The 26,095-nt window shown below is 45.5% G+C and overlaps 1 protein-coding gene across 7 annotated transcripts in view; it reads left to right on the top strand.

The window, feature by feature from the left end:
• The window catches only part of LOC141088011 (sphingomyelin phosphodiesterase 3-like), an 854,992-nt gene that overhangs the window by 3,726 nt on the left and 825,171 nt on the right, over nucleotides 1-26,095 (top strand). For 3 of the 7 annotated variants that reach the window (XM_073573853.1, XM_073573851.1, XM_073573850.1), the window contains exon 2: nucleotides 20,272-20,410. The exons of the other annotated variants lie outside the window; for them this stretch is intronic. The gene's annotated coding sequence lies outside the window, so the exon portion shown is untranslated. The remainder of the gene's footprint in view (nucleotides 1-20,271; nucleotides 20,411-26,095) is intronic. 7 annotated transcript variants of the gene reach the window in all.

The following is a 26,095-nucleotide window of genomic DNA, read 5'->3' as shown; positions in this document are numbered from 1 at the left end:
AAAGTCATTTTCTCTGATGAATTCCCTTTTCGATTGTTTGGGACATCTGGAAAATGGCTTATTCGGAGAAGACCAGGTGAGCGCTACCACCAGTCTTGTCTCATGCCAACTGTCAAGCATCCTGAAACCATTCATGTGTGGGGTTGCTTCTCAGCCAAGGGAATGGGCTCTCTCTCAGTCTTGCCTAAAAACACAGCCATGAATAAAGAATGGTACCAGAATGTCCTCCAAGAGCAACTTCTCCCAATCATCCAAGAGCAGTTTGGCGATCAACAATGCCTTTTTCAACATGATGGAGCACCTTGCCATAACGCAAAGGTGATAACTAAATGGCTCAGGGAACAAAACATAGAGATTTTGGGACCATGGCCTGGAAACTCCCCAGATCTTAATCCCATTGAGAACTTGTGGTCAATCATCAAGAGACGGGTGGACAAACAAAAACCTTCAGATTCAGACAAAATAAAAGCATTGATTTTGCAAGAATGGACTGCTATATCAGTCAGGATTTGATCCAGAAGTTGATTGAGAGCATGCCAGGGAGAATTGCTGTGGTCCTGAAGAAGAAGGGTCAACACTGCAAATATTGACTTGCTGCATTAACTCATTCTGTCAATATAACCTTTTGTTACTCATAATATGATTGCAATTATATTTCTGTATGTGATAAAAAAAATCTGACAAACACATAAAAACCAGAGGGCAGCAGATTATGTGAAAATATAATATTTGTGTCATTCTCTAAACTTTTAGCCATGACTGTAATATCTAATCTGTGTCTCCTCCCATTCAGTTTCATCCCATTGCTTCTAGTCTTTCCTTGTGCAAATGAGAATAAAGTTGATCCTTCTACAATGTGACAGCCCTTGAGATATTTGTAGACAGCTATTAAGTCTCCTCTCAGTATTCTCTTTTGCAAACTAAACATTCCCAAATCTTGCAACCTTTCCTCATTAGACAGAGTTTGCAGACCGGTCACCATTCTGGTCGCTCTTTTCTGAACTTGCTCCAGTTTGTTGATGTCTTTTTTAAAATGTGGTGCCCAAAACTGGACACAATATTCCAGATGAGGTCTGACCAAAGAGGAGTAGAGGGAAAAAATGACTTCATGTGATCTAGACTGTATGCTTCTGTTAATACATCCTAGAATTGCATTTGCCTTTTTTGCTGCTGCATCACACTGTTGACTCATATTCAGTCTGTGATCTATTAGTATACCCAAGTCTTTTTCACATGTGCTGTTGCTTAGCCCTATTCCTCACATTCTGTATATGCTTTTTTCATTTTTATTGCCCAGATGTAGTACTTTGCATTTTTCCCTGTTAAAAACCATTCTGTTAGTTGCTGCCCACTTCTCCAGTTTATTTATATCTTTTTGAATCCTCTCTCTCTCTTCTCTAGTATTAGCTATCCCTCCTAGCTTTGTGTCATCAGCAAATTGAATCAGTTTACCCTCAATTCCTTCATTTAAATCATTGATAAAGATGTTAAACAATACAGGGCCCAGGACAGAGCCCTGTGGTACCCCACTTGAGACATTCTTCCAACTGGATGTGCAGCCATTTACGACCACTCTTTGGGTCCGATCACTAAGCCAGTTATGAATCCACCTAACAGTTGCCTTGTCCATTCCATACTTAGTCATTTTTTCAATAAGGATTGTATGAGATACTTTGTCAAATGCTTTGCTGAAGTCAAGATATACTATATCTACAGCATTTCCTTGATCCACCCAATCAGTGATTCCGTCACAGAAGGAAATTAAGTAAGTCTGACATGACTTATTAGTTACAAACCCATGCTGACTCTGACATCATGAATCGGATGAGAAGACGATTCCACGCCCTGATCTGTCTCAGCTCAGCCCATTTTGGAGGAGCTGCTCAAAGCTTGACTCAAAAAAAAAAAGTCACAAAAATGTGAACTTTTCAAAATATTTTAAGCCAGACCATAAACACTTTGCTGACTCATCCACACAGGTTTTTTTTTAATCCAGTTATGAATGAAAGGTCCTAAAGTGGAATAGAACCCCTTGTGGGACTTACTTTGAAGGCAAATGTTTCTTCTTGAAAAAAAATGACTACTGTATTAAAATAAATTTTATAAATGGGAATATCCCTTTAAAGAGGGCCTGTGACTTGTGCAAAAAATTGAATTAAATGTCTTCAAAAATCCTTTAACTCCCCTGATTCTTCTGCTTTTTTCCTTTATGTACTCCAATGCAGAGATATTCTCATTTGTTGCTATCGGAGGGCATCATGTGAAATCTCTGATTGTTTCTTTAGAGCCTTCTCTGGGTGCATGCACTTTAAACTTACCTCCCCAGACATTGCACGTCACAGCTCAGTGGAGTCTGAGACTTTTGGCCTGCTATATCAGCTGATGACCTACGATTGTTAGCATGTCAGAGTGAGAAGGTCAAAGTGCACGCCCAAAGCGAGGACTCTAAAAAGCCTCCCATTTTGTCTGCAAGCAGAGATTTCACATAGTGCCTCCAAAAGCAACAAAAGTGAATATCTCTGCAATAGAGTGATATAGAGCAAAACTGAAAAAAACTGCAGAATCAGGAGAGCAGAAGGATTTTTAAATGGAAGTGAAATCAGTTTTTGCAAGCAAGAGGTCTTCTTTAATTAACTTTTTAATGTATATTATATTATATAAAAATGGACACAAGTAGGAGTAGTGAGCCCTGCTATGAGTGAGTTTGTCATCTAAGAGGAAAGGAATACAAAATTCAATTTGTAATTGGAGGCAAACAGTTTTAACTTAATACACAAAGAAGCTATGATATGGATGAGTGAAGATGGATGATGCTTTGATTTATTGCTTAAGCAGTTTAATATAAGTCTAGACAGAGAAATAACAAATTCAGAAGATATTGGGCAGCTCCAGAGAAGTCCTGAAGCAATACTAGGACAGAGGAGGAGCAAAGAAATCAGTTAGGGGAGTGTTTGTGAATGGAATCTGACATGTGTGAGATGAAAGAATTGGATGACAAAATTATAAGGCTTTAATTCTGGTGCTAATTGGAGGAGACTGGCAGGGAGTAGTAGGAGGGTGGTTGGTGCTTACAGTAGATTTCATGGCGATTTAGATGACGGAGAGTCTAGATAAACTAAGCTGTTAAGAGGATATTGCAGCAGTCAAGATGAGGTGAGAAAGAGGTGAAAAACTAGAATTTTGTTGTGTCATGACCCAGAAGGGTTTATATCTTTAATATTCTGAATATGTGGGAATGGATGAATACTGGAAGAAAAATTGTTAATATAAGAATTGAAAGAAAAGGACCTTGACTAAAGGCTGCATGCAAACTGGCTATAGGTGGTGTAACTAAGGCTGGAGACACACTAGCGATTAAAAAAAAAAAAAAAAATCAGTCAGATTTTGATGCAGGAGAGTCGGACGAGTGTAATGCAATTGTCATGCGAGTGTCATGCGTTTTTTATGCGATTTTTCACACCCAGAATCCGATTTACATCAGAATGCAGTGCGATTGCTATCTGATTGCAATGTGATATTAACATGAGCTTTTACATAGAGCAATACAGCAGTCCTCTGCCATTTACATGTCATTTTAAAATGAAATATTCATCAAAACATATATATATAGCTCTGGCAAATATTAAGAGACCACTTTCAAATGTTCAGTTTGTCTGATTCTTCTCTTTATAGGTATATTTTCGAATACAATGTAAATTGTTCTTTTAGTGTATAAACTTCTGACAACGTCTCTGAATTTCCAAGCAATAAATTTTACAGTTTTTTTTCTGACAAAGAAAAATGGTCAAAATTAAAAAAAACAAAAACAGTGCTTTCAGACCTCAAATAATGCTAAGAAAATAAGTTCATAATCATTTAGAAACAGCAATACTAATGTTTTAACTCAGGAATAGTTCTGAAATCAATATTTTGTGGATTAACCATGATTTTTAAAAACAGCTTTCATGTGTTTTGGCATGCTTTGCACCAGTCTTTCACACTGCTTCTGGCGCAAAAATGTAAGCAGCTCTTCTTTGTTTGATGGCTTGTGACTAGAGTTGAGCGATACCGTCCGATACTTCAAAGTATCGTATCGGATGGTATCGGCCGATCTTTAAAAAAAGTATCGGTATCGCCGATTCCGATACCGGAAGTCCCATTCAAGTCTATGGGACTTCCGGTATCGGAATAAGAAAAACCCTTTCCTGCCCTTGTACAGCCTCTCTGGGGTCTGTACGGGCCTTTCGGGGGGCTGTGCCGGCCTGCCAGGGGGTCTGTGCAGGCTCCGGTGGTCTGTGCCGGCCTGCCGGTGGTCTGTGCAGGCTCCGGGGGGCTGTGCCGGCCTGCCGGGGGGCTGTGCCGGCCTGCCGGGGGGCTGTGCAGGCTCCGGGGGGCTGTGCCGGCCTGCCGGTGGTCTGTGCAGGCTCCGGGGGTCTGTGCAGGCATCGTCCGATGGGACTACAAGTCCCATCGGGCGATGCCTGCTACCATGACAGTGATTGACACATTAGCCAATGATGGGACAGTAGTAGTCCCATCATCCGGCTAATGTGTTAAATGTAAAAAAAAAAAAAAAAAAAATTACATGCTACATACATACAACATGCATACTACATACATGCTACATTCATACTACATACTACATACATACTACATTCATACTACATAAATACTACATGCAACATACATACTACATATATACTACATGCATGCTACATACATACTGCATGCTACATACATACCACATATATACTACATATATACTACATGCATGCTACATACATACTACATGCTACATGCATGCTACATGCTACATACATAACACATATATACTACATGCATGCTACATACATACTACATGCTACATACTACATATATACTACATGCATGCTACATACTACATGCTACATACATACTACATATATACTACATGCATGCTACATGCATACTGCATGCTACATGCATGCTACATACATACTACATACATACTACATGCTACATACATACTACATACATACTACATGCTACATACATACCACATATATACTACATACATACAATACATTCATACAATACATACATAGACATACAGTACATATAACATAGAGTAACAGACTTACCAATACTTGTCACATTGTTCCCCGAAGCCATTGTCTTTTCCGGGATAAATATTAACATAACAAACCACAAAAATACTCACCCACGATCCGAAGCAGTCCACGAGTGTGTCCCACGACGATCTTGGGTAGAGAACTGCAGCATCAGCTGTTGCTGCCGTTCTCTACGGGCTGCAGGAATCCAATGACGGAAGGTAGGTATCCTTCCGCACTGTATTCCTCCGCCACTTAAAAAAAAAAAAAGTCCCTAGTCTCACTTTATGCCATTGCTGTGTGGGAATTTCCCACGCAGCAATGGCATAAAGTGAGACTAGGGACTTTTTTTTTTTTAAGTGGCGGAGGAATACAGTGCGGAAGGATACCTGCAGCCCGTAGAGAACGGCAGCATCATCTGATGCTGCCGTTCTCTACCCAAGATCGTCGTGGGACACACTCGTGGACTGCTTCGGATCGTGGGTGAGTATTTTTGTGGTTTGTTATGTTAATATTTATCCCGGAAAAGACAATGGCTTCGGGGAACAATGTGACAAGTATTGGTAAGTATGTTACTCTATGTTATATGTACTGTATGTCTATGTATGTATTGTATGAATGTATTGTATGTATGTAGTATATATGTGGTATGTATGTAGCATGTAGTATGTATGTAGCATGCATGTAGCATGCATGTAGCATGCATGTAGCATGCATGTAGTATGTATGTGGTATGTATGTGGTATGTATGTGGTATGTATGTAGCATGTAGTATATATGTAGTATGTAGTATGTATGTAGTATGTATGTGGTATGTATGTAGCATGTAGTATGTATGTAGCATGTATGTAGCATGCATGTAGTATGTATCTAGCATGTATGTAGCATGCAGTATGTATGTAGCATGTATGTAGTATGTATGTAGTATATATGTAGTATGTATGTAGCATGTAGTATGTATGTAGCATGCATGTAGTATATATGTAGTATGTATGTAGTATGTATGTATGTATGTAGTATGTATGTAGCATGTAGTATGTATGTAGCATGCATGTAGCATGTATGTAGTATGTATGTAGCATGTAGTATGTATGTAGCATGTAGTATGCATGTAGCATGCATGTAGCATGTATGTAGTATGTATGTAGCATGTAGTATGTATGTAGCATGTAGTATGTATGTAGCATGCATGTAGTATGTATGTAGTATTTTTTTTTTTTTTTTTAACATTTAACACATTAGCCGGATGATGGGACTACTACTGTCCCATCATTGGCTAATGTGTCAATCACTGTCATGGTAGCAGGCATCGCCCGATGGGACTTGTAGTCCCATCGGACGATGCTTGCACAGACCCCCGGACATCAGCACAGCCCCCCGGCAGGCCGGCACAGCCCCCCGGCAGGCCGGTACAGACCCCCACAGGGTGCACAGACCACCGGCAGGCCGGTACAGACCCCGGGCAGTCCGCACAGCCCCCCGGCAGGCCGGCACAGCCCCCCGGCAGGCCGGCAGAGACCCCCGGAAGGCCCGAAATGACGGCGCATCATGATGCGCACACACCGCGCATCATGATGACGTCAGGCCGTCAATCAACTGAACTTCCGATTCCGATGCCGAATTCCGATATTGAAAAAATATCGGAAGTCGGTATCGGAATTCCGATACAGCAAGTATCGGCCGATACCCGATACTTGCGGTATCGGAATGCTCAACACTACTTGTGACTATCCATCATCCTCTTGATTACATTCCAGAGGTTTTCAATGGGGTTCAGGTCTGGAGAATGGGCTGCCCATGACAGAGTTTCGATGTGGTGGTCACTTAATTTTTTCCAGCGAGAGAGATATAGATATATATATATATATATACACTCACTGGCCACTTTATTAGGTACACCATGCTAGTAACGGGTTGGACCCCCTTTTGCCTTCAGAACTGCCTCAATTCTTCGTGGCAGAGATTCAACAAGGTGCTGGAAGCATTCCTCAGAGATTTTGGACCATATTGACATGATGGCATCACACAGTTGGCGCAGATTTGTCGGCTGCACATCCCTGATGCGAATCTCCCGTTCCACCACATCCCAAAGATGCTCTATTGGATTGAGATCTGGTGACTGAGGAGGCCATTTGAGTACAGTAAACTCATTGTCATGTTCAAGAAACCAATCTGAGATGATTCGAGCTTTATGACATGGCGCATTATCCTGCTGAAAGTAGCCATCAGATGTTGGGTACATTGTGGTCATAAAGGGATGGACATGGTCAGCAACAATACTCAGGTAGGCTGTGGCGTTGCAACGATGCTCAATTGGTACCAAGGGGCCCAAAGAGTGCCCAGAAAAAATTCCCCACACCATGACACCACCACCACCAGCCTGAACCGTTGATACAAGGCAGGATGGATCCATGCTTTCATGTTGTTTACGCCAAATTCTGACCCTACCATCCGAATGTCGCAGCAGAAATCGAGACTCATCAGACCAGGCAACGTTTTTCCAATCTTCTACTGTCCAATTTCGATGAGCTTGTGCAAATTGTAGCCTCAGTTTCCTGTTCTTAGCTGAGAGGAGTGGTACCCAGTGTGGTCTTCTGCTGCTGTAGCCCATCTGCCTCAAAGTTCGACGCACTGTGCGTTCAGAGATGCTCTTCTGCCTACCTTGGTTGTAACGGGTGGCAATTTGAGTCACTGTTGCCTTTCTATCAGCTCGAACCAGTCTGCCCATTCTCCTCTGACCTCTGGCATCAACATGGCATTTCCGGCCACAGAACTGCCGCTCACTGGATTTTTTTTCTTTTTCGGACCATTCTCTGTAAACCCTAGAGATGGTTGTGCGTGAAAATCCCAGTAGATCAGCAGTTTCTGAAATACTCAGACCAGCCCTTCTGGCACCAACAATCATGCCACGTTCAAAGGCACTCAAATCACCTTTCTTCCCCATACTGATGCTCGGTTTGAACTGCAGGAGATTGTCTTGACCATGTCTACATGCCTAAATGCACTGAGTTGCCGCCATGTGATTGGCTGATTAGAAATTAAGTCTTAACACACAGTTGGACAGGTGTACCTAATAAAGTGGCCAGTGAGTGTATATATATATATATATATATATATATATATATACACAGTATATATATATATATATATATATATATATATACACATACACACACACACACACGTATATGCTTTGATGAATATTTTGTTTTAAAAATGTTCTGTAAGTGACAGCAAACTTCTGTATGTAAAGGTTCATGTTAAAATCACATTGCAGTCTGATAGCAATTGCACTGCATTTGGATGTAAATCAGATGCTAGGTGTGAAAAATCAGATTGTAAGCGCACAAAAAACGCATGACACTTGTATGACAATTGCATTACAGTCGTCCAACTCTCCTGCATAAAAAATCGGACCGATTTTTAAATCGCTAGTGTGTCTCCAGCCTAAGGCCATGTGCACACATTGAGTATTTGGTGAGTTTTTTACCCCAGTATTTGTAAGCCAAAACCAGGAGTGGAACAGTAATAGGAAAAGCATAATAGAAATATTTGCACCACTTTTGTATTATCACCCACTCCTGGTTTTGGCTTACAAATACTGGGGTAAAAAACTCACCAAATACTCAATGTGTGCATGTGGCCTAAGGGCCCCTTTACATTTAGCGATGCACCAGCGATCCCGACCACGATATGACCCGGTTAGGATCGCTGGTGCATCGCTAAATGGTAGCTAGTGAGCTGCCACACAGGCAGATCTCACAGCGATGCAGCAGCAGTCGTTACTTACCTGTCAGACGCGGCGATGATGACGTCCTCCGCCCTCGTACACGCGTCGCTCGTCGGCGCCAGCAGGAAGCCGCCGCCGAGAAATGGACCAGGCGGATCTCGCGCAATCACCGATAACCAGCGGGGGAGCCGGTCGGAGGTAAGTATCACATGTAGCGATATCGCTAGCAATATCGCTGCTGCGTCACAAAATCGGTAACGCTTTAGCGATATTGCTAGCGATATCGCTATGTGTAAAGCCCCCTTAAGGCTGATCACAAACATGAGATTTTTATCTGCAGAAAGTTGTCAGATCCAGATACATTTGGTGAGATTCGCTGAGAATCTGACTTCTGTGGTGGTTATACACAGGCGATTTACAGCAGATGTGGCGAAACGAAGCTGGATTTGCCAATGGTCTGCAGAGAAATATCTCATGTTTATGGCTAGCTTCTATAAAAGTTGTTTTTCTAAACTAGACAATCTTTTTCAAGGGAATCTGGCACAAGGTTTTTGCTATCTCATTTGAGAGCCACATAATATAGGGAAAGAGACCCTGACTTCAGCAATGTGTCATTTAGTTTACTGGATGCAGAAATTATGACACAGATGATTTAGATGTACTCGAGCTCAGAAAAGTAACCCTGTTTAAACAGTAACAGCTTTCTCTGTACATTGTATATTGACAGTAAGCTGCTAATCATTATTGGGGGTGTGGTAGGACCAGCATGCATTTAGGAAGCTAGTCCGGCAGTGATAATTTCATGCTGATAAAACACTCATTGTATTGAAACAGAGCCAAACCCAATAAGTGATACATTGTAGGAAACGGGGTCTCTGTCTATACAGTTATGGCCAAAAGTATTTTGTCCACCCTCTTTTTTATGTTTGGTGTGGAATTAAATCCAATTTGGCTTTAGGGCAATTCTTTCTGTGTTTTTTCATTTAAGACAAATTAAATGAAGATTAATAATACCAAAGAATTTGTGTTTGCAATCATTTTCAGGAAGAAACTGAGTATTATCTGACAGAATTGCAGGGGTGTCAATACTTTTGGCCACAACTGTAAGTAGTATAATGGGGAGTGTTCTTCAGGATACAGTGGAGTTACGGGCAAGAGAACCAACTCCTTCACACATTTTACTCACCGTAACTATTTTACTTACGTAAAGTATGTGGATAATTTAACCAGACAATAGAAAACTTTCAAACCATTGCACAGACATTTAGCCAGAAGGCTGAAACCCTTGGGCTGTACAGTGTGGCACCAAAACAATCTGTAACTACTGTACTTTCTATAAATCTACTGTACTTACTGTCGTGCCTGTGTAAATCGGCCGGCCATTACCTGTTTACACCATGGAGACTGGATTAATTATATGAGTGTAACATACAAGCTCGCCTGCAGTTCAGCACAGCAGTTTACAATCTTACAAACAATACTCCTATTCCCCAACCAGATATATCTCTCCCATCCCGATGTGATCTGAGGAATAGTCCGTCCTCAGTTATACTGAAAATACTCCAAAAGTTAGACATCTGTATCAGTGAATTAGCAGTGAACAAAGTCTATCAAAGTTGAACAACTGTCCTGCATTATAATGTTCCACAGAAATTCTCTCTCCTGAAACAGTTTGGTTTGGAGTCCATTGCATGCCATCTTGGTACCTAGGTATGGATTAGGTTTCTCAGTTACAAAACAAACAGGAACTGTTGCAACAAATCTGAAAGTTCTAGGCACTGATTTTGGCAATATTTGTGGACTGAACAGTCAAATATGCCAAACTATCTAACTACAGGCTCTATCTCAGCCTTAAGTCTTTTGGTGCCAGAATGTAGTGTGGTGCGTGTACGGTTACCTACTCCACCTGCACAGTGGGCTTTTTAGTGTTCTTACCAAACGGGGTCTGCTCCGGACATAAATCAGTGTACATGGATAGATGCGGGGCCCCTCCAACAGCTGAGCGGTACCGTTGATGCTTGTGGCTTAACTCCTCAGCGGCATCCAACACCTCTCACGCTAGGTCTCAGCCATTTCCATCACTTAGCAGCATTCCTAGGAGAAATCTCCTCACATCTGGACCAGTTCTGGTCAGGTGCTTATCCGGGGGGGGGGCAACCGGGGCAGTTGCCCCGGGCGCAGCCGACAGGGGGCACCATCGGGCTGCCTGATGTGGCGGTCCAAGGAGGAGACTCCCCGTCGGCGGCATTCTGCCACCCCCACACTCAGACTCTCCCGTTGTCTGAGCCGGCTGTCAAACTGACGGTGCAGAGAAAGTGCTGCGCGTCTGTGTGCTAGCGTCTTCAGACGCTACTACACATACACACTGTCTGACAGACTCTGTCTCTGACTCACTTGTTGTGAAGGTGTAAGCGCCGCTGTGCCCGTGCGCCGCCACTGCCAGCGTCCAGGAGCATGATCAGGTCACATGATCACGCTGCGACGTCACACGCCAGCTCTTCAGAGGCGAGCTGAGGCAGCGTTGCGGTTGGTGCGATAAGTGCTCCAGACGGGTAATGGAGCTGAAGACACCAACGACGACTGTGCAAGGGAAGATAGGGGGATGGCTGCCTGCAGAGTCCCATGGAACGGCTAAGGAGGGAGCAGTGGGAGTTAATTTACTGAGGACAGTGTGTGAGGAGGACTCGGAGCAAGGCCAGGCCCAGGGTGCAGACATATTAATGTGATTTGGTGGAGAAAGATTGAGGAACATATGGGGAGTGGAGGGGGAAACCTGAGGACATTATGGGGGAAACCTTAGGACATTATGGGGGGAAACCTGAGGACATTATGGGGGAAACCTAATGACATTATGGGGGAAACCTAATGACATTATGGGGGAAACCTGAGGACATTATGGGGGCAAAACCTGAGGACTAGGGATGAGCGAAACGGGTCGAAAAATTTCAAAAGTCGCCGACTTTTGGCAAAGTCGGGTTTCATGAAACGAAACCCGACCCTAGGATGAGGTCGGCCACGAGGTCGGCGACTTACGCGCCAAAGTCGCGTTTCAAAAGTTTGTTTTGCGCTCTTTTTCAGCCAATCAGGATCCACGGACACTGTGGGCAACGTGATGACATAGGCACGGGTCACCACCATCTTTCAGAAGGGCATGCAAGTGATTGGCTTGCTTTGGTGGGCGTCACAGGGGGTATAAAAGGGCGTGCACGCCGACCGCCATCTTACTTCTGCCGATCTCAGTATAGGGAGAGGTTGCTGCTGATTCTGTAGGGAGAGCGTTAGGCAGGGAAGAAGACAAAAAAACTGCTTCTGCTGCTAGCGATTTGGCCTGCACAACACACCAGTCACTGTGTGTGCAGTGCAAGGGGAGGCTATATAGTGGTGTATTAGTGGTGTTGGTTGTTGGGCTGCCTTTTAAGGCTTCCTGACAGGCTGGCATTGCTGTTTACCCACTGCTCTGCAAACTGCTTTTTTAAAAGCAATCCAATCTCCCTTATCCTCTAGTCACTTTTGTCACAGCTGTGCCACCGAGCCTGTGACATAGCGCTCAGATATTCATTGGGCCTCACACAATCCAAAAGTGTCCAGTGTCCACAAGTGTCTGCTGAAATTCAAAATCTCCCTTATCCTCTCGTCACTTTTGTCACAGCTGTGCCATCGAGCCTGTGACATAGCGCTCAGATATCAGTGGGCCTCACACAATCCAAAAGTGTCCAGTGTCCACAAGTGTCTGCTGAAATTCAAAATCTCACTTATCCTCTAGTCACTTTGGTCACAGCTGTGCCATCGAGCCTGTCACATAGCGCTCAGATATTCATTGGGCCTCACACAATCCAAAAGTGTCCAGTGTCCACAAGTGTCTGCTGAAATTCAAAATCTCACTTATCCTCTAGTCACTTTGGTCACAGCTGTGCCATCGAGCCTGTGACATAGCGCTCAGATATTCATTGGGCCTCACACAATCCAAAAGTGTCCAGTGTCCACAAGTGTCTGCTGAAATTCAAAATCTCCCTTATCCTCTCGTCACTTTTGTCACAGCTCTGCCATCGAGCCTGTGACATAGCGCTCAGATATCAGTGGGCCTCACACAATCCAAAAGTGTCCAATGTCCACAAGTGTCTGCAGAAATTCAAAATCTCCCTTATCCTCTCGTCACTTTTGTCACAGCTGTGCCATCGAGCCTGTGACATAGCGCTCAGATATCAGTGGGCCTCACACAATCCAAAAGTGTCCAGTGTCCACAAGTGTCTGCTGAAATTCAAAATCTCACTTATCCTCTAGTCACTTTGGTCACAGCTGTGCCATCGAGCCTGTGACATAGCGTTCAGATATTCATTGGGCCTCACACAATCCAAAAGTGTCCAGTGTCCACAAGTGTCTGCTGAAATTCAAAATCTCATTTATCCTCTAGTCACTTTGGTCACAGCTGTGCCATCGAGCCTGTCACATAGCGCTCAGATATTCATTGGGCCTCACACAATCCAGAAGTGTCCAGTGTCCACTAGTGTGAGCAGAAATTCAAAATCTCCCCTGTCCTATAGACACCTTGTACCTTGTTTTACATTACTATATAGTTTGTTGGATTTTGTCTACATTTTTACCAAAAATGAGGAAGGCTGGTGGAAGAGGCCGTGGAATTGGGCGGGGGTTGGCAGCTGGTAATGATGGTGTTGGTGGTGGATCTGATGGTAGTGGCAAGAGCAAAATAGGACCGAATGCAGGTGGTGTTGAGCCTGCGTCATCGTCTGGCTCCATAAGGCTTCGAAGGCTTAGTTTTCTAGGAGTTGACAAACCGCTTTTAAAGCCAGAGCATCAGGAAAAAGTTTTGTCTTACATTGCTGACTCAGCCTCCAGCTCTATCGCCTCCTCTTCTTCAGTTGTAAAAAGTAAAAGCACTGAGTCGTCATTGGAGGCTCATGTTCATGAACCACACCTTTCCTTGTGTCCTTCACCCCAACCAAGATTGAAGGATGATGCAGGCCATACTACTGATTACTCCATGGAGCTGTTTTCACATACCATGCCTGGATTATCAAGTGAAATGGTGAATTACCCAGGCCAAGATGAATCTGACATGGAGTGCACTGATGCACAGCCGCTGATGGATGATTCTGCTGGTACATTCACTCAGAGCACTACATTGTCCTCGCAGTGTACAGAGCCAGATTCTGACCCTGATGAGACTCAGGTGCCCCTTCCCGCACACTATACCACCATACACGGTGACACAGAGGAAGGTGCACATGACATTGAAGAGGAGGTGATGGATGACCCAGTTGTTGACCCAGATTGGCATCCATTGGGGGAAGAGGGTGCTGCTTACAATAGCTCAGATGAGGAGCATCCACAGCAGACATCAACATCGCAACAGCTGTTATCTGGCAGGCCTGGAGCACTCCAAAGACAGGTTCCAAAAATCAAAAGAGTTGCTGGACAGCTTGTCCAGAGGGTCAAAAGATCACAGCGTGCTATGCCGCAAAATGTCTGCCAAAGTAGGAAGAGTGCAGTGTGGCACCTTTTTGAACAAAATCCTCATGATCAGGCCAAGGTTATCTGTAAGAAGTGCGCAAAGACCTTTAGCCGAGGGAAAAATCTGAAAAATTTGAATACCAGTTGCATGCTTAGACATTTAACCACCATGCACTTGCAAGCGTGGACACAACACCAAACCTCATGTGCAACTGATCACAACGAAGGTAGTCAGCAACGCTACATTGTTTCCCCCACTGTAAGCCCATCGGTTAGCACAGCAGCAAATGTTGAGGTGTCGTTGCAAGGCCACAGCAGTCAGGGAATCCCACTGTTATATCAATGAAAGACTAATTCTAGGCCATCATAAAGAACACCAACTCCATCACCATCATTAACCCTCTCTCAGTCCGCCCTGTCCACCGCTACTTCCACCATATGCAGCTCTCAAGTCCAGCTCACCCTCCCAGCCACTATGAGTAGGTCAAGAAAGTACTAAGTCTCTCATCCGCGTACACTGGGTTTGAACGCCCACATTGCCAAACTAATCTCGTTTGAGATGATGCCCTTTCGGTTGGTGGAAAGCGCAGCTTTCCGCGAACTCATGGCCTATGCAGTACCACGCTATGACCTACCGAGTCGCCACTTCTTCTCTCGCAAAGCCATCCCAGCCCTCCACCATCATGTGAAAGACCGCATTGTCCATGCACTCAAGTAGTCAGTGAGCGGAAAGGTGCACCTCACAACTGATGCATGGTCCAGTCGGCATGGCCAGGGCCGTTACGTGTCCATCACTGCGCACTGGGTTAATGTGGTGGATGCAGGGTCCACAGGGGACAGCGGTGGTGGGACAGTGCTGCCTAGCCCACGGTATAGGAAACAGTTGGCTGTAGGCGTTCGACCCTCCTCCTCCTCCTCCTCCTCCAGAAGCGAAAGCTCGTCCACAGAGCGCAGTCGTACGAGCACTCCATCTGCAGCTGCCACTGTTGCACACGAGGTGTCCCCCTATCGAGCAGCTAGTGGAAAGCGTCAGCAGGCTGTGTTGCAGATGATGTGTTTGGGCGACAGACACACCGCCGAGGTGCTGGCCGAGTACTTTCAGCGACAAACTGAGTCATGGCTGGGCAGTGTACATCTTGAGGCAGGCAAGGTAGTTAGTGATAACGGGCTTAATTTTGTGTCAGCCATAGCCCTTTCAAAACTCAGCCACATACCTTGCTTGGCTCACACCTTGAACCTGGTGGTGCAGTGCTTCCTCAAAAATTATCCGGAGTTAACAGCCCTGCTCCAGAAGGTGCGAAGACTGTGCGCGCACATCCGCCGGTCGCCTGTACACTCCGTTCGTATGCAGAAGCTGCAGCGATTGCGCCACCTTCCCAACCACTGCCTCATTATCGACATTGCAACAAGGTGGAACTCCACCCTACACATGGTGGAGCGGCTGTGCGAGCAGAGGCAGGCCATAATGCATTTGTGGGAGGATACACGGCCAGGCACTTTGAGAGCAGACATGGAGTTGACCGGTGTGCAGTGGTCGAAGCTGAAAGACCTCTGTAAAGTCCTTCAGTGTTTTGAGGAATGCACACAGCTGGTAAGTGCAGACGACGCCATCCTAAGCATGAGCATCCCACTTATGCGTCTGCTCCTGCAAACTTTGACGCACCTTAAGGAGCAGGCTTCTGCAGCCAATGTTGATGAGGAGGAAGAGAAGGAGGGAATCCTTGATGACATTCAGCCATTGTCTGCTCAGGGACCTCTCCTGGACGAGGTGGAGGAAGAAGAGGAGGAGGAGGAGGAGGATGATGGGGATGATTACTTAGGGGAGGAGGATGCATCTCGTGGGGCAAGTGAAAATGTTGGCGTGGCAAGGTCTGGTACAGGGTTTGTGCGTGACTGGAGGGATGTGGATTTGCCAGAAAGTGCTCCTCCAACCAGCACTCGCAGTGCATCATTGACACCGGGAACATTGGCCCACATGTCAGATTATGCCTTGTAGATCCTAAAAAGGGACCCCCGCATTGCCAAAATGATGAACGATGACGACTACTGGTTGGCCAACATCCTGGATCCACGCTATAAAGGCAAATTACAAAACATCATGCCATAGGAGAACCTTGACCTAATATTGGCTAATAAACAAGCAACTCTGGTAAATCGGTTGCTTGAGGCATTCCCAGCACACAGCAGCGGGGATGGTTCTCACACGAGCCGTACGGGCCGGGGTCAGCTTGGCAGAGATGTTCGTGGTGCACACAGCAGAAGTGGCGTTGGAGACAGGGGTTTCATGACAATGTTGTGGACTGATTTTTCAAGTACCGCTCACACAACTGGTAATACTGCATCGATGGAAAGTGACAGGAGACAGCAGTTGTCAACTATGGTTACAAACTACTTTTCCTCCCATATCGATGTTCTCCCACACAGGTCATTCCCCTTTGACTATTGGGCTGCTAAACTGGACACCTGGCCTGAATTGGCACAATATGCCTTACAGGAGCTCGCTTGCCCAGCTGCAAGTGTGCTATCGGAAAGAGTCTTCAGTGCAGCTGGATCAATCCTGACAGAAAAAAGGACCCGTCTGTCAACCCAAAATGTGGATGATCTAACCTTCATTAAAATGAACCACGCATGGGTTTCCAAGGATTTTGTCCCACCTTCCTCTGATGACACATAGGGTGACAGAAAAATGGCTTGCTTTGGTCCACCTCTTCCTGGGACTTGACCTATTTCACCTTTTGCATCAGCTGAATGTCCAACATCAACATATGCCACTTTCTAAAACTCCCTAACTGTGCTGCCTCGCCCCCATGGCCAGGGTCACCACCTAGCGCACGACACCGTGCGAGTGCCGTTGCCCTGGACAGGTGGGTAGGCCGACTCTTGGGCGCGGGCACTGGCACAGGGTCCCTCATAGTGTAATCAAGTGTCTCTGACGGTGGTGGTGCACACCTGCCGTCAGACACACCGCCGTACTATGAGGGGCCCAGTGCCAGTACCGACGCCCACAAGTGGGCCCCCCTTGCTTGGGCAGGGCCCCAGCATTTGCAATCTTTACCTCTCCCTGCTCCTCCGCTGTGTAGTCTGGGCCGTCAAATCCATACTGGGCCTAACACCATCTGAGCCTGCCTCCTGATGTATAGACATATATTTTGAATGTGTACGCTATCCATACATGTTATCTGGGGATACGGTACCCTTTCTCACCTTTGTGCAATCACGTGCAATCCATACTGGGCCTAACACAGTCTGACCCTGCCTCCTGATGTATAGAAATATATTTTGAATGTGTACGCTATCCATACATGTTATCTGGGGATACGGAACCCTTTCTCACCTTTGTGCAATCACGTGCAATCCATACTGGGCCTAACACCGTCTGAGCCTGCCTCCTGATGTATAGACATATATTTTGAATGTGTACGCTATCCATACATGTTATCTGGGGATACGGAACCCTTTCTCACCTTTTTGCAATCACGTGCAATCCATACTGGGCCTAACACCGTCTGAGCCTGCCTCCTGATGTATAGACATATATTTTGAATGTGTACACTATGCTATCCATACATGTTATCAGGGGATATGGTACCCTTTCTCACCTTTGTGCAATCACGTGTAATCCATGCTGGGCCTGAGAACGGCTGGCGAGCTGTTAAGCAAGCTACAGCACCTGTGGTTTGCACACGTAAGTTTTTCATTTTTTCAGGAATGATGGTTAGGCCTAATTCCGGAACTGCGGTTGACCTGCACTTACTGGGAAATCATCGTTCGCGGGTAATAATTGTAATCACAGATCCCCATCACTAACGTTGTTCAGCGGGTTATCTGCACCTGTAAGCGACAAACGCTGGCCTTTTCAGTGTAGCGCACATGCAGCCACGGACATGTAAGGGCATGACACACCAGTTATTGGCCAATCTCATGTGCCAGAGCCTCACGTGTCCCTCTAGTAAGCCGGACTCGGACCGCGGGGCATGACGGAGTCTCGTTCGTTAACGGAATTAAGCTTGCAATGTGTGCATCTGTTCTGTAGCTTGCATGGTTGAGGTTTCCCAGGTAGAGTCGAATTAAACCGTAGGCTCCACTCCTGGTGGTGCCCTTCTGGACATTCCTTTAAGGTTCAGCTTTGCAACCATACTGCCCACGTAAAACAAACACTTTGCCTTCATGAACGCTGTTTGGAGGGTCATGACTCATGGGAATAACGCCGCCCAATCAGTTAACCTGCTAGAGAGATCCTTCGTTGCTCCCAAGCATGACATCACACTCCCTAGGAGGAAGGTAATGCCACTGTGGCGACCGTACTCCTGGGGGCGACACAAGTGCACTGATGCCCAGCCACTGTTCGATGAATCTGCTGGTACATTGACCCAGACCACTACATTCCCCTCGCACGCTACACGGCCTGAATCTGACCCTGATGAAACTCAGGTTACCCTTCCCATATACAGTTCCATCTTACACGGTGACAAAGAGGAAGCTGCAGATGAAAGTGCAGGTTTGGCCCACCCGCCATCAGACACACCACCGTACTATCAGGGGCCCTGTGCCAGTGCCGTCGCCAACGAGTGGGCCCCCCCTGCTTGCTCAGGATCACAGCACTTGCAAGGTTGAAATACTGTGCAGTGAGATGGAAGATGGGAACGACGAGGAGTCCAGACTAGTACAGGGATTCCCTAGCGAGGAGACTTATTTCATTGTTTTCAATTTTGGGACAGCAATTTTTGGGGAGCACTATACTCTGGAGAATGATAGATGGGGCCCACCATACACTGGAACATTCCAAAGGTGAACATCAGACACTGGAGCAGCATTTACAGGGCCCATTATACACTAGAGCATTAGAAATGGGGCCCATTATGTTTGGAGCATTATTTGGGCACATAAGACAGTGGAGCTTCATCCATGGGGACCAACATATACTGTAGCATTATGTGGAGCTCATCATATACTGTTTTAAACATTATATGGGACCAATGATTCTGTATGGAGAAATAGATGGGCCTTGTCATGAGCTGTAAAAAGTGAAGTATTTTTCATTGTACTATACCGCTATTTCTCTGCCGTATCGGAGCATGATGAGTTGTGGTATGTGTTAAAGGGGCGCTCTTTCGCCCAGGGCACATGAAAACCTGGAGCCAGCCCTCCCCCCCCACAGCTGTAGCCAAATAACCCCCATTTTTCAGTGCGTTACTTGTATTATGAAGTTAATTAAGGTTGACAAGCTTAAGTAATAAGAATTGATGCTTTTGGCATTCAAATGGGCACTGTTGGTGTGTTTCCTGTCCTCCTCTCACTGCCGACTTTTATTCCCCATTGACTTACATTGGGTTTCGTGTTTCGGGACGACCCCGACTTTTCCCTATAATCGGACGATCTTGCTCGACCCGACTTTTGGAAAAGTCGGGTTTCATGAAACGAAACGCGACCTTAAAAAACCAAAAGTCGCTCAACTCTACTGAGGACATTATGGGGGCAGAAACCTGAGGACATTATAGGGATAAGTGGGGATAAGGGAACATAATGCGTGGGGGGATTTTGAGTGGGGAACATAATGTGTGGGGGAATTTGGAGTAAGGATATTTAATGTGTGGGAGGATTTGGAGTGGGCATGGGGGATACTTATGTGTGTGGGGAGATTTTAGGACACAAATGAAGAGTGTATGTATGAGGGCATGTATGAGGAAACAGTATGGGGAATGGGTCCAGACACAGTATGGTGAGTGGGGGATGGGTGCAGACAGTATGAGGAGCCAAACGGGTAATTGTATGTGGACACAGTATTGGGAGTGATGGTGATGGGATGTGTGTAGACACAGTATGGAAAATCAGGGGTATGTGTGAGCAGACAGTATAGAGAGTGAGGGGGTAAATATATGAGACAGTATGGTGAACGGGGATGTTAGAGGAGACAGTATGAGGAGGGAGGGGAATAGTGTGAGGCGACAGTATATTGCAGACATTTTTATTTAGGAGCATTATAATGACATTTCTATATTTAAGGACATCGTGTGGAGATTTGCTGCAGAAGACCGGAGAAGATGGAAGTCTGCAGAGACGGTTGTGGGTGAGAAAACTCATCATGGGTTCTGGACAAGAAGAACAAAAGGAGACCGACTCCAGAGACGACGTCATCTATAAGGTACCTGGATGTAAATATTATTTATGATACTGACTAATTCTCATGTTTTTATTTATGTTAGAAACATTAAAGGGGTTGTCCAGGTTTGTGCTGAGTCTGCAGTCATTCTATGTGACTGTAGACATCTGAATTCTCACAGTGCTTACTGAATGCTGTTAGGATTCTCTCGTGCTGGTAATTTACATACATACGGTCACATGCTGACGAGACGTGTGTGGCCTCACTCAATGAAAATGAATGGAGCAAGGCCGGGCACATCTAGTTGAAATGTGGCCAGAAGTATATAAATCACATGCTTGTGCTGATATGACCGTGTACTCTTGCCATCTTGCCACTGGTACAGGAGAATCCTAAAAGTGTGCAGTGCATTAATTGTGAGAATTCAGAAGCTGCAATGTCAAGACTCAGCTCTGCAGGTTCCAGTAGTCATCACATGGACACTTCACTCATATGCGATTTTCATACTTATGGTCCTGTGACAACGAGCTTCTCTTCCTGCTTCTCTCAGTTTTTCATTGAACATTGAGATCATTAGGGAGAGCAGCTCGTCAGTACATGACTAAGTTTGGAAATCGCATATGTACTGGGGGGGGGGGCGCCGAACCGACTTCTTGCCCCGGGTGCCAGAGAGCCTAGATACACCTCTGGTTCTGGTCATGGATAAGATCAGCTCTAATCAGCCGCTGCTCTGGTCTTGGTGAGGTGCTTCCACTAGAGCAGTGGTCCCCAACCTTTTTTTGCACCAGGGACCGGCTTCAAGCAAGACCATTCTTCCATGGCCTGGCAGGGCGGGGTGGAGGTGTGGCAGGGGCGGGGCTTTGGTAATAAGGGGGTGGGGCTATGGACGGGTTGTAGTTTAGTAGTGCATACTTATCATTTAATTATAACATATATATTTAGCTCAGGCTGGGATAGCACGCGTGCGGGCTCACGCGTGCAACAGATATTAAGTGCAACAGGATAAAGTGCTTTGCAGTTAGACAATGCATTGAAGCTGATGTTCCTCTCTTCTTCACACAGGTATTTCATTTCATCATCCATGTGTGCTGTCTGACAAGTGTGAACTGCATCATATATTGCCAGATATTTTTATGGTATTTCATTCCATCATCCATGTGTGCTGTCTGACAAGTGTGAACTGCATCATATATTGCCAGATATTTTTATGGTATTTCATTCCATCATCCATGTGTGCTGTCTGACAAGTGTGAACTGCATCATATATTGCCAGATATTTTTATGGTATTTCATTCCATCATCCATGTGTGCTGTTTGACAAGTGTGAACTGCATCATATATTGCCAGATATTTTTATGGTATTTCATTCCATCACTCCTGTGGTGGGTCTTTTTTTTTTTTTTTTTTTATCTATTTGGTTTCTGCTTTGAAGTGTAGAAAGGTTTTTTTTTTTTTTTTGTTTTTTTTTCCCTTTCTCTGTTTGATGGCCTTGTCCAGCCTTAGTTATTTACCCTGCATAGTAATGCCTGCTCTGGCCTTGTGCTAATTGGTTAATTACTGATTGTGGCCTTTTGGTGGCTGAAGCTAGCAGACATTTCATTTCATATATAGCTCAGGCTGGGATAGCATGCGTGCGGGCTCACGCGTGCAACAGGATAAAGTGCTTTGCAGTTAGACAATGCAGTTGGGCAGGAGACAGGTAAGGTGCATAAGTTTTTCATGCACGCATGCTTCTTGGTCAGTCGTACTACATTTGCATTGATCATATCAACCTGCTGCTTTTTTGTCTTCACCTCTGCTTTCTAACACCTCGCCTGCCCTTTTACACATTCTGTGCACTCTCTGCATATCCACCCCTCCCTTTTCCCCTCTCCCATGTATAACTCTGAGGCTCTATTGACATTTCTTACCCACACCAAACCATCCAAAACCACCATGCAGCACTCAAAACGTTCATACAAATCATCCCACCACCTGCTTTTTCTGTTTTTTCTCCTTTTAATAGTTGCAGGTGACATCTCCCCCAACCCTGGGCCTCCCTCCACCAGCATACATTACTCTCCTCCAGCTGCATATAGAAACCCTGCTAATATTATTAACATTCAGTGCATGCCTTCTCCTCTCACTTTCCAATGTGCTCTCTGGAATGCACGGTCTGTGTGTAACAAACTGACTTACATTCACAATCTTTTTCTCTCTAATTCCCTTAACCTTCTGGCTATTACAGAAACCTGGATCCAGCATTCAGACACCACCGCTGCTGCCGCTCTCTCGTTTGGTGGGCTGAAATTTTCACATACCCCCAGACTTGAGAACAGACAGGGTGGAGGTGTTGGTTTGCTCCTTTCATCACAATGTGCTTTCCAGGTCATCCCCCCCGATTCCCTCACTTACATTTCCTTCCTTTGAAGTCCACGACGTCAGACTCTTTAAGCCCTTCTCCTTACGAGTGGCGATTGTTTATCGCCCTCCAGGCTCCTCCCGCCAGTTTCTAGACCACTTCACCACCTGGCTTACTCACTTTCTATCCTGTGACATCCCCACCCTCATCATGGGAGACTTTAACATCCCCATCAATGATCCGCTCTCCCAGTCTGCCTCTCATCTTCTTTCTCTAACTTCTTCATTCGGCCTCTCACAGTTTACTAATTCTCCTACACATGAGGACGGGAATACTCTGGACCTGGTTTTCTCCCGTCCCGGCTCGCTGCACGACTTTACTAATTCACCTCTCCCGCTCTCGGACCACAACCTTCTTTCCTTCTCTGTCAAGAATTGTCTCCTCACCCGGGACACCCCCACTTACCACACTTATCGGAATACACGTACCATTAATACCCAACAGCTTAGGGACAATCTCCACACATCTTTAGCCCCCATCTCCACCCTCTCCTGTCCAGACATAGCATTGTCACACTTCAATAATACACTGAAGAATGCCCTAGATGAAGCAGCACCTTCTATACGCAGAAAGACCCGACACAGACAACGGCAGCCCTGGCACACAACGCAAACACGCTTTCTTCAGCGCTGCTCGAGGTGTGCAGAGCGGCAGTGGAGAAAATTTCTCTTAGCAGAAGACTTCATCCACTATAAGTTCATGCTCAAAACCTATAACTCTGCCCTTCATCTGGCCAAACAATCCTACTTCACCACCCTCATCACCTCACTATCCAACAACCCAAGATGAATTTTTGAAACCTTAAACTCCCTCCTGAAACCTAAAATACAGGCCCCCATCACCAACCTCAGCGGTGAGGATCTGGCCACTTATTTCCTAGAAAAAAATCAACCACATCCATCAGGATATCTCAGCCCTATCTCCTCAGTGCCTGGATCCCCTTCCCTGCTGCACCTCAAGCTCACTAGACATCTTTGAGCCTGTTTCAGAAGAAGACGTTTCCAAGCTCCTCGCTTCTGCTCAGCCTACAACCTGCAACAGTGACCCTATTCCTTCACAGCTCCTGCAGTCTCTCTCACCAGTGGTCACCACTCACCTGACTAAAATATTTAACCTCTCTCTTTCTTCAGGTATATTTCCCTCCTCATTTAAACATGCCATCATAACCCCTTTACTTAAAAAGCCATCCCTGGACCAGAACTGCACTGCTAACTACAGACCTGTCTCTAACCTTCCCTTCATCTCTAAACTCCTGGAACGCCTGGTCCACTCCCATCTAATCCGCTATCTCTCGGATAACTCTCTTCTCGACCCCTTACAATCTGGTTTCCGCTCTTTATACTCTACTGAAACTGCCCTCACTAAAGTCTCTAATGATTTAATAACAGCTAAATCGAAAGGTCATTGCTCCCTGCTGATTCTCCTGGATCTCTCTGCCGCATTTGACACTGTGGATCACCAGCAACTCCTCACTATGCTCCGCTCTATAGGCCTCAAGGACACAGCCCTCTCCTGGTTCTCCTCCTACCTCTCTGACCGCTCCTTCACTGTATCTTTTTCCGGCTCCTCTTCCTCTTCTCGTCCCCTTACTATTGGGGTCCCGCAGGGCTCAGTCCTAGGCCCCCTCCTCTTCTCTTTATACACTGCCCCTATTGGACAAACGATCAGCAGATTTGGGTTCCAGTATCATCTCTATGCTGATGACACCCAATTATACACTTCTTCCCCTGACATCACCCCTACCCTAATTCAAAATACCAAGGATAGTCTGTCTGCTGTCTCTAGCATAATGTCCTCCCTCTATCTGAAACTAAATCTCTCTAAAACTGAACTTCTTGTGTTTCTCCCCTCTACTAACCTCACTCTACCTAACATCGAAATAACCCTGGAGGGGTCAACCATAACTCCCAAGCAGCATGCCCGCTGTCTTGGGGTCATATTCGACACTGAACTTTCCTTTACTCCGTACATCCGATCACTCAGTCGCTCTTGTCACCTGCATCTTTAAAACATCTCCAGAATCTGACCTTTTCTCACCTTTGAAACTGCTAAGACTCTTACTGTCGCTCTTATTCATTCTCGTCTGGACTACTGCAACTCTCTTCTGATCGGTCTCCCTCTTACCAAACTTTCTCCTCTCCAATCCATCTTGAATGCGGCAGCCAGGGTCATACTTCTGTCCAGCCGCTTCACCGATGCCTCCATCTTGTGCCAGTCATTACACTGGCTACCTATTCGCTACAGGGTCCAGTATAAACTCATCTCTCTCACCCACAAAGCTCTCCACTGTTCTGCACCGCCTTGTATCTCCTCTCTCATTTCTGTCTATCGCCCTACACGATCTCCGTTCTACAAATGACCTAAGACTAACATCCCCCGTAATCCGAACCTCGCACCTCCGTCTCCAAGACTTCTCTCGTGCTGCTCCAGCTCTCTGGAATGCACTTCCCCAGACGATCAGACTGATACCTAGCCCTGACCTATTCAAGCGCGCTTTGAAAACCCATCTCTTCAAACAAGCCTACCACATCAACTACTCAGCAAGCTAACTTTGCCCTGTTCCCTCCTTCCAAATATTATTCTGAATCTGCACCCTACTATTCATCTGTCTCCACACCCTTCATGCACATGATAACTGCACTTGATACTTGTCTATTGCACTTAAACACACGGGCTGATGACCGGATCATGCAGCTTTATATGAAAATCCCTATTATAATTGCCAGACCTGAATTAACAAGCATTTCTCACCTACTGTGTCCCCCCATTTCCTTGTAGATTGTAAGCTTGCGAGCAGGGACCTCACTCCTAATGTCACTGTTTGAATTGTCTTAACTTGTATTGAATTTATTGTCTGTACATGTCCCAGCTTAATTGTAAAGTGCTGCGGAATATGTTGGCGCTATATAAATAAAAATTATTATTATTATAACATTTATAATGTGACTCAACTCACCATAGGTTTTGAATGAGTGGGAGCACCTGGCTTGTTTCTCTGTTTCAGTGGGAGCACTGGGCTACTTCTACTGATGACCGTCACTGCTAATGATGATTGGAACCTACAAGAAAATGTAGCATTGAGCACTTAGAAAAAATTGTACTGGAGTATTGTACATGCTGATTATTTTTTAATCATGGTGTATGCATGGCTCTGCTCCCACCTTTGTATACATAGCTTCGCTCACACCCTTGCATGCATGGCTCTGCTCCCACCCTTGTATACATGGCTCGCTCCCACCCTTGTATACGTGGCTCTGCTCCCACTCTCCCATCCTGTATACATGGCTCCGCTCCCACTCTCCCATCCTGTATACATGGCTCCGCTT

The sequence above is a fragment of the Dendrobates tinctorius genome, unplaced genomic scaffold, assembly GCF_039654945.1.
Source record: "Dendrobates tinctorius isolate UK_male_01 unplaced genomic scaffold, ASM3965494v1 ptg000037l, whole genome shotgun sequence".
Taxonomy (NCBI): domain Eukaryota; kingdom Metazoa; phylum Chordata; class Amphibia; order Anura; family Dendrobatidae; genus Dendrobates; species Dendrobates tinctorius.
The sequence above is the reverse complement of the archived record's forward strand: the minus strand, read 5'-3'. Positions and strand labels throughout refer to the sequence as shown.